This window comes from Silene latifolia, chromosome 2 (genome assembly GCF_048544455.1).
Source record: "Silene latifolia isolate original U9 population chromosome 2, ASM4854445v1, whole genome shotgun sequence".
Classification (NCBI taxonomy): Eukaryota; Viridiplantae; Streptophyta; class Magnoliopsida; order Caryophyllales; family Caryophyllaceae; genus Silene; species Silene latifolia.
Window position 1 is genome coordinate 93,507,451 of NC_133527.1, and position 14,367 is coordinate 93,521,817.

At 39.3% G+C, this 14,367-nt stretch overlaps 1 long non-coding RNA gene and 1 pseudogene across 1 annotated transcript; both read right to left on the reverse strand.

Annotated features, from left to right (window-relative positions):
* Positions 1-10,265: 10,265 nt before the first annotated feature.
* On the reverse strand, positions 10,266-12,415 carry LOC141629943 (uncharacterized). Its single transcript, XR_012537389.1, has 2 exons — positions 12,132-12,415; positions 10,266-10,452 (listed from the first exon to the last, which is right to left on the reverse strand). It is a non-coding gene; the product is annotated as an uncharacterized LOC141629943 (long non-coding RNA).
* Positions 12,416-13,060: 645 nt separating this feature from the next.
* LOC141644941 (small nucleolar RNA R71) lies at positions 13,061-13,159 on the reverse strand (annotated as a pseudogene).
* Between the last annotated feature and the right edge of the window lie 1,208 nt (positions 13,160-14,367).

The following is a 14,367-nucleotide window of genomic DNA, read 5'->3' on the forward strand; positions in this document are numbered from 1 at the left end:
CTAGTTTCGCCCTTCGTGGAACCCGCCACGGGAGGGGATGTGCACATTAATGGGACAGGGTTATCGCTCGGTATGATGAGCGGGGCTTAGGTGGGAACGGCATGCGGTCCCCCATCGCGGGTAGGGTCCAAAGGGACGATCAATGATTGAGATGGTTGGAACTGGTTGGTTGTGTATGTGTGACAGTTAATCTGTCTGTTTATCTTATTGTTGATATATGTATTGAATTGTGTGATTAGTATCGACCCGTTTAAATGTTTTAAAAATCGTGGTGATCCATTCGGGGTGGTGAGCGATTATTGAGCGGTGTGATATGACGCGTATGGGATAGCCGGATGAGTCATCACGTGGCGCTTAGAAGTCTTCCATTGTGTCGGACGAAGTCTAGTAGCTTTGATAGTTTTAGCCGTAGACCGTATGAGAACCTTGTAATTCCTTTTATTAGTTTTGGTTTGAACATGTAATCACTTAATCTATAAATACTTTAAAAGTACGTTTCTTTATTGTCTTATGATATTCGACTTTCGGCAACCGAGATGGTAGTATCCTTATACCTGAGTGGTCCTGGTAAGGCACTTGGAGTATGGGTGTGTTACAAATGGTATCTGAGCGACGATTTTGGAACCTGTAACAAATGAACATAATGAACATAGGGAGTCTAATAAAATGAACCTGGTGTATGTGTAATGGGAGCCCCTACCGATGATGCTAGGTTTTGGGTGAGTAGGCGCCCTCACTTCAAAATCTTGGCCCCATGATACTTAAGCCAATCACATGGTATGGGAACGTGGAGTCCGTGTGTATATGTGCGACGTGTAGGTTAATTGTCTTTGTATATGGTTTGTTGAAAGCATGTTGAATGATAGTTGGTTGACATGTTGGTTGGAATCGTTGGAAAAGTATATGAGAATGATGAATGATATGGTAGAAAAAGAAAGTAGTTCGTATATGATGATGTGTGATGAAGTGGATTTGTAATGTTGTTGTATTAGCAACATGGAAATAGGATTTGTAGTGTATGGGTGTGGTTTGTGTTATGAAAAGTTATGAAAATTTAAAACATGCGGGTAATACATGATTGAAAGTTGAATGTTATATGAGCATGATAGATGGTAATGTTTGACTTTTGGTAAGTAGTAACATGAAGAATAGAGGTTCAATGATATGTGTTTTATATAACGAATTGGATGAAAAGCATGATGGTTGTTTATAACGTGGCACTTGATAACACGAAGTAGATTATTTTGTTAATTGTATGAGGAGTCGCGCAGATTTGAATGCGTAGTTGTAATCATAATGTTGAAATAATAATGAATGCATAGTACATTATGGTATGTGAGATAACATTCGGGTAGTATTCACGAGTCTGCATGACTCGATCGAGTGGGTTTGATTCGATCGAGTGGGTACTTGTCGTTATTTTGACAAGAATCGTGTTTTTGGGCACTCGATCGAGTACCTCGGGCACTCGATCGAGTATGGGGTCACTCGATCGAGTAGCCGGGCTACTCGGTCGAGTAAGTCGAGATCGAAGGTCCGTTTGGGTTAAGAGTCGGGGCACTCGATCGAGCATGTTGGGCACTCGATCGAGTTGCCTCAACTCGATCGAGTAGGTTCTGGTACTCGATCGAGTGGGGTCTGTGCAGGTCATATGCGTATTTTGGGTCATATGTTTGTCTTTTGACATTCGTTGCATATTATGTTTAATTCAAAGGTGTTGTATTACTTCTTTATGCATTGTTTTACGTATGTGTTGGTCCTGAAGCGTAAGTTACCCAATCTTATGATGTAAAGAGTGGCACTATGATGAGTATGAGTTCGGTGGGGAGGACATGAGTTATATGTGATTATGATAGATGGTGGAAAAAGAAAAGGAAGATTGGTATAGTTTTTTGAGGCATGGCGCACGTTTTGCGAGACGGGATGAGTGATATGATTGTGTGTTGAGTAATGTAAAAATAAGTGAATATAGGCAAGGGATGATGCGAGTATAATGAACGTGAGAATGAAAAGATTGAAAGTAAGAATGTGGATAGTGGCAGCTTGAGATGTGTAAAGAGTTAAGGAGGGAAATGGTTAGGAGTCGTGTGGGTTATGGATTTATGTAGTGAAAGTTCGTTTAAAGGGGTTGAGAAGAGTAATATATAGTGAACTTTGTGGAGACATGTCACGAGGTGTATTTGTAGACAGTGAGTGAGTTTGGGAGGTTTGGTTTATTAAAAGATGAAACTACTGTGTGATTTCCTTGGGTAATTAACGGTATTAAATGAATTCTGATTTCTAGAGACGTAAAAAGGGGGATGCAATTGTTTGAACATTAAACGTTGATTCTATGGATAGATTAGTGGCAAGTATGAGTGATAGCATAATAAGAGAAGATCCATGGTAAGAAAGAGTGAGATGATGTCGGTAGAAAATAATGGAATTAAGTTGTGGAGCAACGAAGGGGTAACCAGATTTCTAAAGAGTTAGCTAGAAGGAATAAGGAGTTGAACTATTAATTGGTATTATTGAGTGTAAAGAGAAAAGAAGGATAAAAGTAAGCTGAGGAAAATGTTCACCGGAGCTATGTGATATAAAGATGAGAAATCATCGAAATATGTGATGGTATCACGAGGATGTTAGCTAAAGGTTATATAGGAGTTTCAGGGCAACATGATTGGTAATGAGTTTCGAGGAATTAAGGGAGTAAGAAGTTGGTGGAGTATTGGCACGATACGAGATATTTGGTGGAGAGTTGGATGACAATACAAATAAGATAGCATTGGGAATAATGTTGAGGTAATTTTGTGGATGGGTTTGATGTTCGTTATTTGCAATGTTAACCAAAAATGGTAGAAAAACCATGTTATTTTGAAATGAGTGTAAGAGATTTGATATACGAGCAAATGGTGGCGTTGTGGTGTTATCACTAATGGCTAAGAGTGATGGAATATTAGAAAGGTAGCAATTCTAAAGAGGTTAATTTGGTAGGGACCTGATTGTTGTGTATGATTGTGAGAGGGTATAAGATGTGGTTAGATGAGGCGGACGCTATTAGTTGAATAGTGAAGGTGTGATTATATTTGGCAGGAAGTGATGGTTGTGCGAATGGGGGAATATGTTATGTGGGGCATATGAGTTAAACTCGGGCGGTAGGTAACCTTTTTCGAGTGGTGACTTACGTGGTCAGGATTGACTAGTTGGTTGTGATTACGGGTCTGTGATTTGTGTAAATGTTTGTGTGAGGTTCTGACCTCACAAGAAGTGGTATGGTATGATAATTATAAAATTGTTTTATGAATGTTCGGTAATATATATGTTGGACACGGTAATTTAATTTAATGATATCCAAAAAGGTAATAATTGATTGATTTGACATGGCTAGTTATAATTTTATGTGTATTGATAACACATGTGTATTCCGGGAAATGGCAGAGAGGATGTTCATGAGATGCTTATCTGTTTATCCATATAATATGTTGCGTGGTGATTTAATAAAGTGGATTTGAGTAAGTTTTTCTTGTCTGAGAAGTTATGCTAAGTCAGTATTTATGGGAATTGTATGCAGTTGTGATGTCTATCGGTGTGGTTGTGGTGCCTCGGGTGGTGATCCGGGCACGGTACATAGTGCTGTGATGCGGGTATTTTCGCACTACGGTGTGGCTGTTGGTGGCGGTGTTGTGATGCCGTCACCGGTTGTGGTGGAGTAGGCGGGATGATTATGATTCGGGTTTCGAAAGTACATACCAATTATACACAGATTGTTGTTTCATTTGTTGTTGTTTCCTGTGAGTTTCAGTTTGTGCTGATAGACAGTTGTCTTATTTATTCATGTTTTCTTTACCAGGTTAAGTCGGGAATGAGGTAGAGTATGATATGAAATAGAGTTGTAATATGTTTCGTTGTTGTCATGGGATAGTGATAATCTGTTGATGGGACACGATTGTGAGAGGTTGTTGCAGTAATTTTGATCTTGTTTTCAGATGAGACGTCGGTAGACATGGTAATGGAAAATGATTCGTGGAACATGTGTTGTAATGATCTGAAAGCGGCAGGTAGTTCATAATCTTGTGTTGAGACAATGAGTGTAGGGTGTTGGGGAAGTTAGTGTCATGATAAGTTGTGTATGAATTTTGCGGTAATGAAAGAAAGAATTTGAGGATCTAGTGTGCGTGTACGTAACGAGTGCGGATCGTGAGTTATGCTTCTGGGAGATAAGTGCCTTACATAGAGAGGTATGTTGTTTGGCAGTAATAATGAAGAGTGGGTATGGTGATTTGCTACGAGTTTATGGTATAGGTTAGGTCTTGTTGCCGAATGAGTTGAGGAATGGGAAATGTTTATGTATGGGAGCCTTGGATATAAGAATGGTGAGTGTTTGGTTTATAGACGGTTATCTTTGACATGTGGTGGTACAGAGGGTAATGAGATATAGATATGGTTTGGTATTAGTGAGTTACGAGGACGTAACATTTGTCTTAAGAGGAGTAGGATGCGATAAAACAGCTTTTGATGGTTGTACATATGGTAATATATTCGGAAATTGAATCTTGATGTAGAATAAAAGATCGATTCGTGTTGTGGGTGATTTTATTAAAGGGCATGACCGTGCTTGTAGTAGCGTGATGTTTAGGAGTGTGAGAATATTTCGCTAGTATTGACAGTTGGATGATGAGGTTACGAGTGTGAGTAAACTTCGAGGACGAAGTTCCTTTTAAGGGTAGTAGAATGTAACATCCCGTTTGATGTCTATGAGTGTCTTGGTATTGGATTTGATAGTTGATGATATTATGGAGCTAGCAGCATTAGAGGATGGTAGTTGGTTATGTATGGAGTTGGTGTCGTGAGAGATATATATGTGGTAGATACGATATAGTGAGTCATGTTGTGGAAGTAAACATAGTTGGTGGAGTGGGTGTTAAGAGTTCATGTTCTATGTTCGGTCGAGTTCTTGAGTCCTTAGCTAAGTTGTTGTGTCTTGGTCGAGTCTGTATGGTTGTTTTTTATGTATGGGTTGAACTTTGGGGACGAAGTTCCTTTTAAGGAGGGAAGACTGTAATACTCCGTATTTATGAGCCTTTGGGTACTCTATCGAGTAGGCCTTACTCTGTCGAGTAAGGGTAAGTTGCGTTTTAGAATAGTTTCTTACCTGTTGGGTACTCGATCGAGTAGCTGGGGTACTCGATCGAGTAAGGGGTTACTCGATCGAGTACCTTGGGTACTCGATCGAGTGTCCGGGTTTACGGGGAGTTTTCTCGGGTTTTGTTAATTATGAGATTAAGGTATTTAAACATAGTCGTCATTGTTTTAAATCACTTTTACAAAACCTAAAACCCTGTTTAAGAGAGAAAGCGACCAGTTCATCTTCCTAATCGCATTCTTAGCAATTCCGGAGTTCGACGGTCGGTTCTTGTCGTTTTTCGTGTCGTTGGATTCCTTGCGTCGAGGGTAAGCTTTTAATATAGTTTTTATAATGTTTTGTTAAGATTGGTTAAACCCTAATTTAGGAATTGGGGGTTTTGGTGTGTAGTTTGTGATGTGTAGTCTTTATGTGTTTGTATGATAGGAGGAGAATTCGTAGAGGAGCCGTTTTGATACAACCGTGAGATACCGTCTGCGTGTTGTGCTTTCCAGGTAGGATTTCCTACTCGGTATTAGTCCCATAATGGGATATTGGTGATGTGTTGTAGTTAGTTGTTTGATATGATGATTGTGATTGTGATTGTGATTGGTTGTCTATGGCTCTCGAGATGCGTTCTCGGCTGAGTGGGGTCACTTGCGGGAGTGACTTCACGCCCTAGTTTCGCCCTTCGTGGAACCCGCCACGGGAGGGGATGTGCACATTAATGGGACAGGGTTATCGCTCGGTATGATGAGCGGGGCTTAGGTGGGAACGGCAGTGCGGTCCCCCATCGGCGGGCTGGTCCAAAGGACGATCAATGATTGAGATGGTTGGAACCGGTTGGTTGTGTGTGTGTGACATTAAGTCATCTTTTATCTTATTGTTGATATATGTATTGAATTGTGTGATTAGTACTGACCCGTTTAAATGTTTTAAAAACTGTGGTGATCCATTCGGGGTGGTGAGCGATTATTGAGCGGTGTGTGATATGACGCGTATGGGATAGCTGGGATGAGTCATCACGTGGCAGTTAGAAGTCTTCCGCTGTGTCAGATGAAGTCTAGTAGCTTTGATAGTTTTAGCTGTAGACCGTATGAGAACCTTGTAATTCCTTTTATTAGTTTTGGTTTGAACATGTAATCACTTAATCTATAAATACTTTAAAAGTACGTTTCTTTATTGTCTTATGATATTCAGTACCTCGGGCAACCGAGATGGTAGTATCCTTATACCTGAGTGGTCCTGGTAAGGCACTTGGAGTATGGGGGTGTTACACCTTGGAACTAAAAGCCTCAAGCTGTACCATTTTGTATCTATTAGCTATCGCCCCAAAAAAGAAACACACATAAACATGGCCTAGAACTCCGGATATGAAGGTTTGAGTGGCATCGTGTCTCTGCTGAACTATGCTGTAGCATTTCAGTATCTGCTGTCATTTTGCAGGCTTCATAATTTTATGATATGATTGAAATATAGAGCCCATGAATATCCAAATTGAAGCTAAATGAGTTAGATTTTATCTAAAATTGGAATCATGTCAAGGTGTTGCCTGGTTTAAGAGATATGATCCCTTTAATACTGATAGGTCAGAACTGTGCAACTGAAACATGATATCGTGCCGGTCTTTAGGGGCTTGTTGGACAAAATATAATCAGTTAAACTTGACCATTCTAAGTCCATGAGAATGCTGACATTCTCAAGATTTTATAGATATAAAGAACATAATTTTTAGCGAAGTAAAACTCAAGATATGAGCATTTGAATACAACCAATCCACAGTTCAATTCTGGCAGAATGCTATAGAAAAGATATTGTTTTTGGATAGTCTCATGGCTTGTTCTCTTGGCTAAAAAAAAAAATGCAATGCATCAACTCCTATTGCAAATCCCCTTTCTTTAAAAGAATTTGCCTCAAATTTCGATTGATCAAATCCCTTAGCCCCTGCTTCATATACGAGTAAAATAAAGACCGGTGTGAGTAACATGAAAAAAAGTGATGTCAAGCATCCCGTCCTAAAAGTCTTCTTGCGCTCCTTGACCAACCTCCTTTACGGGAAGAGGGACCCGGGAAAACTCAACTGTTAATCTTGAGTTCTTACCTTAAGCCCCGCCATGAAGAGCGTTTCTACTTTAACGTCGTATCTATGGTGTGCCTTGCCCTTGAGAGGATGACCGAACCGTACAAGTGCTTCTTAGATTGTGGGGCCTTGGTGACTCGGTTAGCTAAGAACTTGGTTGGTTATGAGCCGCGGCCGGTGGACACGCCTATATATGTCTAAGGAGGTAGTGTACTTCGACCTTGCGTGGTTGAAAAGTAAGTCTCGGATTGTTGACGGGGTGGAGGAGGGTACCTCTTCTTGGAAGGTAAACGGACCTTGGCATATAAGGTTCCCCACCAACGGAGGACTACCCCCGAGTTCACACTTGAGAGAGCGGGATCACCTCGCCCTTGTCCCTAACGCTACACCATCCCTAGTAGCCTAACTTTTTGACATTGACGATGCGACTATGGAACGAGATACCCCTCCACTTCCTTCTTCACCTCGTGCTTTCATTGAACGAGATCCTAGATCATTCCCTATGTCTATATCTACGTCGATGATGCCTCCACCTTAAGCCGCGAACTTTGGCCAAAACCAACCCACCTTCGATTCCAACTACCCCATGTCGTACCTCATCCATCAAGTGAACACTAACCTCGTGTTAAGAGACATGCACGAGGTAGCCTATAACCAAGGAGTGCAACCCCCCCCCCCCAATCGTCCGAGCTTTTGGTCTGGAGAAGGAAACTCCATCGGATTTTTTAGATCCTATGGTGTCCAACCATTGGATTAGGTTAGAAACATCCCTTTTGGTGTGGGACACTTGCGTGACCCATAGATGGGTGATGCCGGTGATGTGACTCGTATTTATGCACATTTAGTCCCCTAACTAGCCTCGTTCCTATACTTTCTAGCATGCATTAGGGTCGTTTCTTATCTTTAGCTTCCTATTATGTGTATTCTATGAGGTTTTGTGCCCTTGGTAGGAGAGGAGTGCTAGCCTTGTTAAAAAGGAGCAAAACGGAGCTAAATTGATCGAATCTAACGACCAAGCAACAAGAACGGGACCAATACTAAAAGCCTAAGTCAATAAAACAAGTAAATGGGCAATGATGAAGGACCCCCACGACCCCTGAAGGACTCCCACGAGGTAGGGTGAAGCCAAATGAAAGAAGAAAGAAAACTGCACTTCAGAACGGGCGTCCCAATGCTAAGAACGGGCGTCCCCAAGCTCAGCCAGAGCGTCCCCAAGGCTGGACAAGCGTCCCTCAGTGCAGGATGAGCGTCCATCAGAAGGAGGTCGTGCGTCCCAAGCTAGGACTTGCAAGGCGTTGAACTTTATTTAAGGGGCTTAATCGTCATTTCAGCCCTTAGTTAACCGAATCCTTGTACTTAGTATAAATACTCCTTTGTAATATTAGATTAAAAAATAAGTCAATTAGAAATTAGAGAGAGATTAGACATTAATTATCTTAATTATACTTTAATCCTTAATTATTGTTCAAGAATTCTTAGATCTAGTTCGGTAATTGAAGATTATTTGGGTTTTTATTGGAGAATTGACAACTCTTCATCATCAATCAAAGTTTTCTTCTATTATTCTTTCCTTTCCATTTGCTCATCTTAAGATTGGTATAATTTCTTTACTCCATACTTAATTATTGCTTATATAAGTCAATTAGAAATTAGAGAGAGATTAGACATTAATTATCTTAATTATACTTTAATCCTTAATTATTGTTCAAGAATTCTTAGATCTAGTTCGGTAATTGAAGATTATTTGGGTTTTTATTGGAGAATTGACAACTCTTCATCATCAATCAAAGTTTCCTTCTATTATTTTTTCCTTTCCATTTGCTCATCTTAAGATTGGTATAATTTCTTTACTCCATACTTAATTATTGCTTATTGCTTTACTCTTCCATCATTTTTATACTTGTTACGATGATTGACACCATTGTTAACATGTTTTCCATGATAATGAGTGAGTAGATCCCTAACTAGGGTTAGTGGGGGATTAAGGGAGTTACTCGTGGGGGTAGATCTATATTTAATAAGTTCATATGAATGTTTACTTGTTGTAATTTCAACTTATGCACACGTTATGCTTGATGAAATGCTTGATTGACCACCTAGCATGATTCTCTTATGCTTCCAACAAGACATGTAAGATATAAACTAACTCAAGTCTTGTTAGACCATATATATAGTTGAATAGGGAAAACCAAGTCGATGTAGGTGTTGTAATGTTTTCATCAACTCGGCTCCGAGACCTAAGTCTCCCTAGGAATTGCAAGATATAAACTAACTCGATTCCATTACAACAATAATTGCTTGCATCTATGTAACTTATTTATGTGATCTCATCATGATTCCCCTATGAACCCATGACACCCTAGTACTTTTAATTAATTGTTTACAACTCTATTTGCTTACTTTGCTTTTATTTCATTTATTTACTTTTCCTTTGTTAAGTAGTTTAAATTCCAAATCTCAACCTTAACCCAAATTGTGACACTAAAACATAGCTATTTACAACCGATAAGTCAATACAATACCCGTCCCTTGGGATCCAACATCTACTTACCGCTCTACTACGAGTAGTTTGTTGAGATTATAAATATTGTTTGAGGGCATAGAATAGACGACAATTCTAGAGCTACATCAAAATGGCGCCGTTGCCGGGGACGATGTTCAATTGAGTTGTTATCATTTGTTATTTTTAGTTGTGTCTTTCTTAACCATGGGGAAGTCAATCTCTTCAAAGTAGTTTTAATTATTTTCTACTTGTTTGTTTTTTGCATGTTTCGGAGATCACAAGGCGATCTCTTACCTATTGATCCCGAAATTGAGAGAACTTTGACAAATATTAGAAGGACCGTTAGACGCACTTCAAAAATTGTGGATATTGAATAACTTGTGGACATTGGTATCATCCAAATGGATAGTGTTGAGTTTACCAACCCTTTTGCAAGATAAGGAGAGGATAACCCAATTCCAAACCAACCACAAAATCAACCTACAATGTAACACCCCGATTTATGAAGGAGCCTTTAGCAAGAAATTCCCTATTAAACCGGACTGTTACCATCTCGGTTTCCCGAGGTAGTGAATAACAAATTAAACTCCAAGGCAAATTATATAATTACTTTAACTTAATTATTACAAAACCTCTTTTACATCAAATTACAAAGAGCTAACATAATTAAAAGTGAAAATCTTCTAAATGATGATCTAACTACTAAGTCTTCTTATCCAGTGTCTCACGCCCATCAAGCTACCATACTATCTGATAAACCTGTCAAATCTGCTCCCCAATATTTGGATCATCACAGGTGTTCACGAATACACAGGGTCAACCACGAGGTTGAGTAGGGAATACAATGAAACAACAAAATATGATATGCATGCTCCTCCGTCACCTCCATCTCCATCTCAACTCATATCTCATAACCCGGAACACCCAGCCATACCGATCCCCGGTAGACTATATATCGACCGTAGCCGATCTCGCACACTCGCAATGAGGACACCAGGGCAAGTCCTGCAGAACCCGCCTGGGCCTTATCATAACATCATCTTCACCACACCACATCACCACAACATCCTCCATCTCCAATGCATATGAATGCTCAAAAGAAATTAATGCAACACAATATATATATCATTGAACTGATCAATCATAAAATCATGCCGGTTACCAAATATTGCGATAACATACTCAATACGATCAATTCAGTCAATCACCTTCCAGTATATGAATCATAACATAAATCAACAACCACGAATCAAGTCAACGTTCACAGTTTGGTCATATGAAACACAAACAAGTCAACACAATTCAACATCAACGATAATAAGTCAAGTGTATTTCCCTACCTCAGTACTGCAGTCAAATGGACAGATGCTCAATAATATCCCACAACAAATTCGCCCTCTGAAAGATAAATAAATGATAAGGGATTACTTAACTATTCCCGTTCCCAAAATAGAAGGTTACTAAAATAGAAACTTCCTAAAAATGGAAAGTTTCCTTAAATGGAAACTTCCCCGATATAGCAGTTTTCCATTTTAATCAACCCGACTCAAAACCCGTCTCTAATTATTTAAAAGACTCGGGAACTAAATTAAATAACTAATACGATAAATAAAAGATTAAACGAATTATACGATTAAGAAAAACGAATCAAACATTGAACAACCTAACAACCCGACTCCCACAACCCGTGCCTTCACACTCGCCCAAACCCCTCACGCGCCGCCTGAACCACCACGACAACCACCAGGCCCGTTCCCCAGTTCGACCCAATAATTAACATATGCTCAACTCAACTCACTACTCCGTCTAACTCATTACTCCGTCTCACAATATAACTCAATAACCAGGGTCACTCTGGACCGTAAACGCAATATGGCACAATGGCCTCATAACTCAATACCAGTAACCAATCTCAACCTCACTTTCAATATTGTTAAGGTTCAAAGAACCGTGCTTAACACTTAGAAAAATCTCTAAGCTACTCACCCACGAGTCAATGTCAAAAAGTACGACGATAAAACACAATATCTTGAAATACCGTTCCCGATAAATAAAAATCATGCTGCCAACAATATTCCCACTTCATAAATAATTATCATTTCAATCCTTTGCTCTATCAATACTAGTTACACATGTACGTTCATATCCAATACACTAGGTTCATCATCCACTTATTCCTCTAATTCTAAAGGCACCCATATTCTTTGTGATCTAATCAAACTTCCAGTAATTCAAATCTCTCATATTTGCACTAAAATATAAAGTAGACAGTATAATAACCCACCTCACAAAGATTTAATAAAAGAAAATACAGTACAAAATATATAACTATACACATAATCAATCATGAATCTAAATCGTCACCACACAATTCACAATAATAAAACAAATACACAAAACAACCCTGAACAATAATAAGATTAATAGGGACGGTATAATCCTATTACCTTCAATAGTCTAAAATTATTGCAGGAGAAAAAGACCTTCAAGTCACTTTGGAAAAACAGAATGGGTTGAAACGACGATACTTTTAAAATAATAGCACAATTCCAAGAATGGTTGGCCAATAATTATGGGAAGCATTGAAGGATGATGATGGATATAATGGATGTTGATGTGGCATGGTAGAAAAAGAAGAGATAGACATCGCAGACATCACAGATTATAGACAATGAGATAAGAGAAGACAAAAACTTGTGATTAGCGGCAACCGAAATAAAAGCTTGAAAGTATTGCATTATATAAGGTGTTAAACCCTATAAAGACTTAACCGACTTTTTTTTTTTTTAGTTTCCTTTTATAAAATAAAATATCAGAATATAAGACAAATTAGTCACATAAACGATTAAAAAATTTGAGGTATTACAATCTTCCCCTCTTAAAAGGAACTTCGTCCCGAAGTTCGCCACCCCGTAACGATAACCAACATCCACAAGCATAAGACAACCACAAGTAGTACGTATACATAAGCTCTAAAACGCGAAGTGTTATATACAATGCCTAAATTCTCATCTCATTCCGTACCAACCGAGGAGAACTTACCTAATGGTACTCCAACACCACCCCACTTGACCGATAATTTCATTGCCAAATCCGCATTTATACAATTAGTCGAACGAAGTCAATTTGGAGGGATGCCTAGTGAGGATTCTCATCTACACATGGAGACTTTTTGTGACTATTGTGATGCAAATTCCCAAACAGGGGTAACACAAGATCAAATTCGATGGGTATTGTTCTCTCTTTCCTTGATTGGAACCGCGAAGCAATGGTTGAAGAGCCTAGACAAGGCCACTCTTGGAATCAATTCATGGAATAAGTTAGCACTTGCCTTTTACAAGAAGTTTTACCCTCCGGAGAAAAGCAACATGTTAAGAGCCCAAATCACCGGGTTCAAGCAAAGAGATGAAGAGTCTCTATATGAGGCATGAGAAAGATTTAAAGATATATGTTGCTCTTGTCCTCATCATGGGTTAACCGAATGGTTTCTAATTAGAATGGGTTGTATGAAGACTCAAGGAATGTGCTTAACATGGGTTCTAATAGAAGATTCATCGAGGTATATGATAACCAAACTTGGGCCAAGATAGAGGAGATGGCGTTTCACAACTCTCACCAAGAAAAGCTACTAGGGGAGGGAGACATGAAGTTGACTCCGTCACATAATTGAGTGCGGATTTGGGTGCCCTATTATGCTCCCATATTGACACAATAAACTTGAAATTTGACAAGACTATAGCCAAGATGAATGAGGCCTCTCAATCACACAAGCAACATCAACAAGTCAATGCCATGGTGTCAACATCTTCTATTCTAAATGGAGTATGTGAGAATCGTGGAACTTTGAGACATGATCAACAAGAGTGTAGGGGCTCAAATGAGCAAGTTAATTCTTTCCAAGCATACAAGAATGGCACCCATTACTCCAACTTTTACAATGAAAACACCAATTTTCACCCAAACTTTTCATATAAAAGCCAAAATGTTCAAAATCCTCAACCAACATACACCCCACCTCCAATGAGAAATCCTACTCAAAGATCTCTTTTCAACCAAAACCAAGGATTCCAAAACCAACCCTCTTACAATCAAACCAATGACCAAGTTTTTGATGTTCAAAAAGCGGTCCGTAAAATTCAAAAGAACCAACAAGACTTCTTCACTCAAATTCAAAGAGATAGACAAGCCAAAGACACTACCATCAACAATATCCTTGCTTATACCAAGATGTTGGAAACACAAATGACCCAATTGGCCTCTTCTAGTTCCCAAAGGCAAAAAGGACAATTACCTCCGCAGGGTAATCCTCCTACAAAGCATGAAACCATCAATGCCATTCACTTGAGGAGTGGTACACAATATAAGGGACCTAAGAAGCCGATTGAAGAGGATGTTATTGAGGAAAATGTCAAGCCAAGAGATGTGATGGAACAAAGGAAGGAGTTGGAACCATTGAGGAGAAATACTAGGGTAGTGAACCAACTACCAAAGAATCATTGAAGAAGAGAAATGAAGAGAAGGCCAAAGAGGTCGAAAGAGAACCTATTGTGATTAGACTTCCGTTTCCAAGTCGCCAAGCTAAGCCCAAGCTTGATGAGGAACTTGGTAAATTCATGGAGATTGTGAAGAACTTAGAGGTTTCCATCCCATTTCTGGAGTTGATCAACCATGTGCCAATACTTA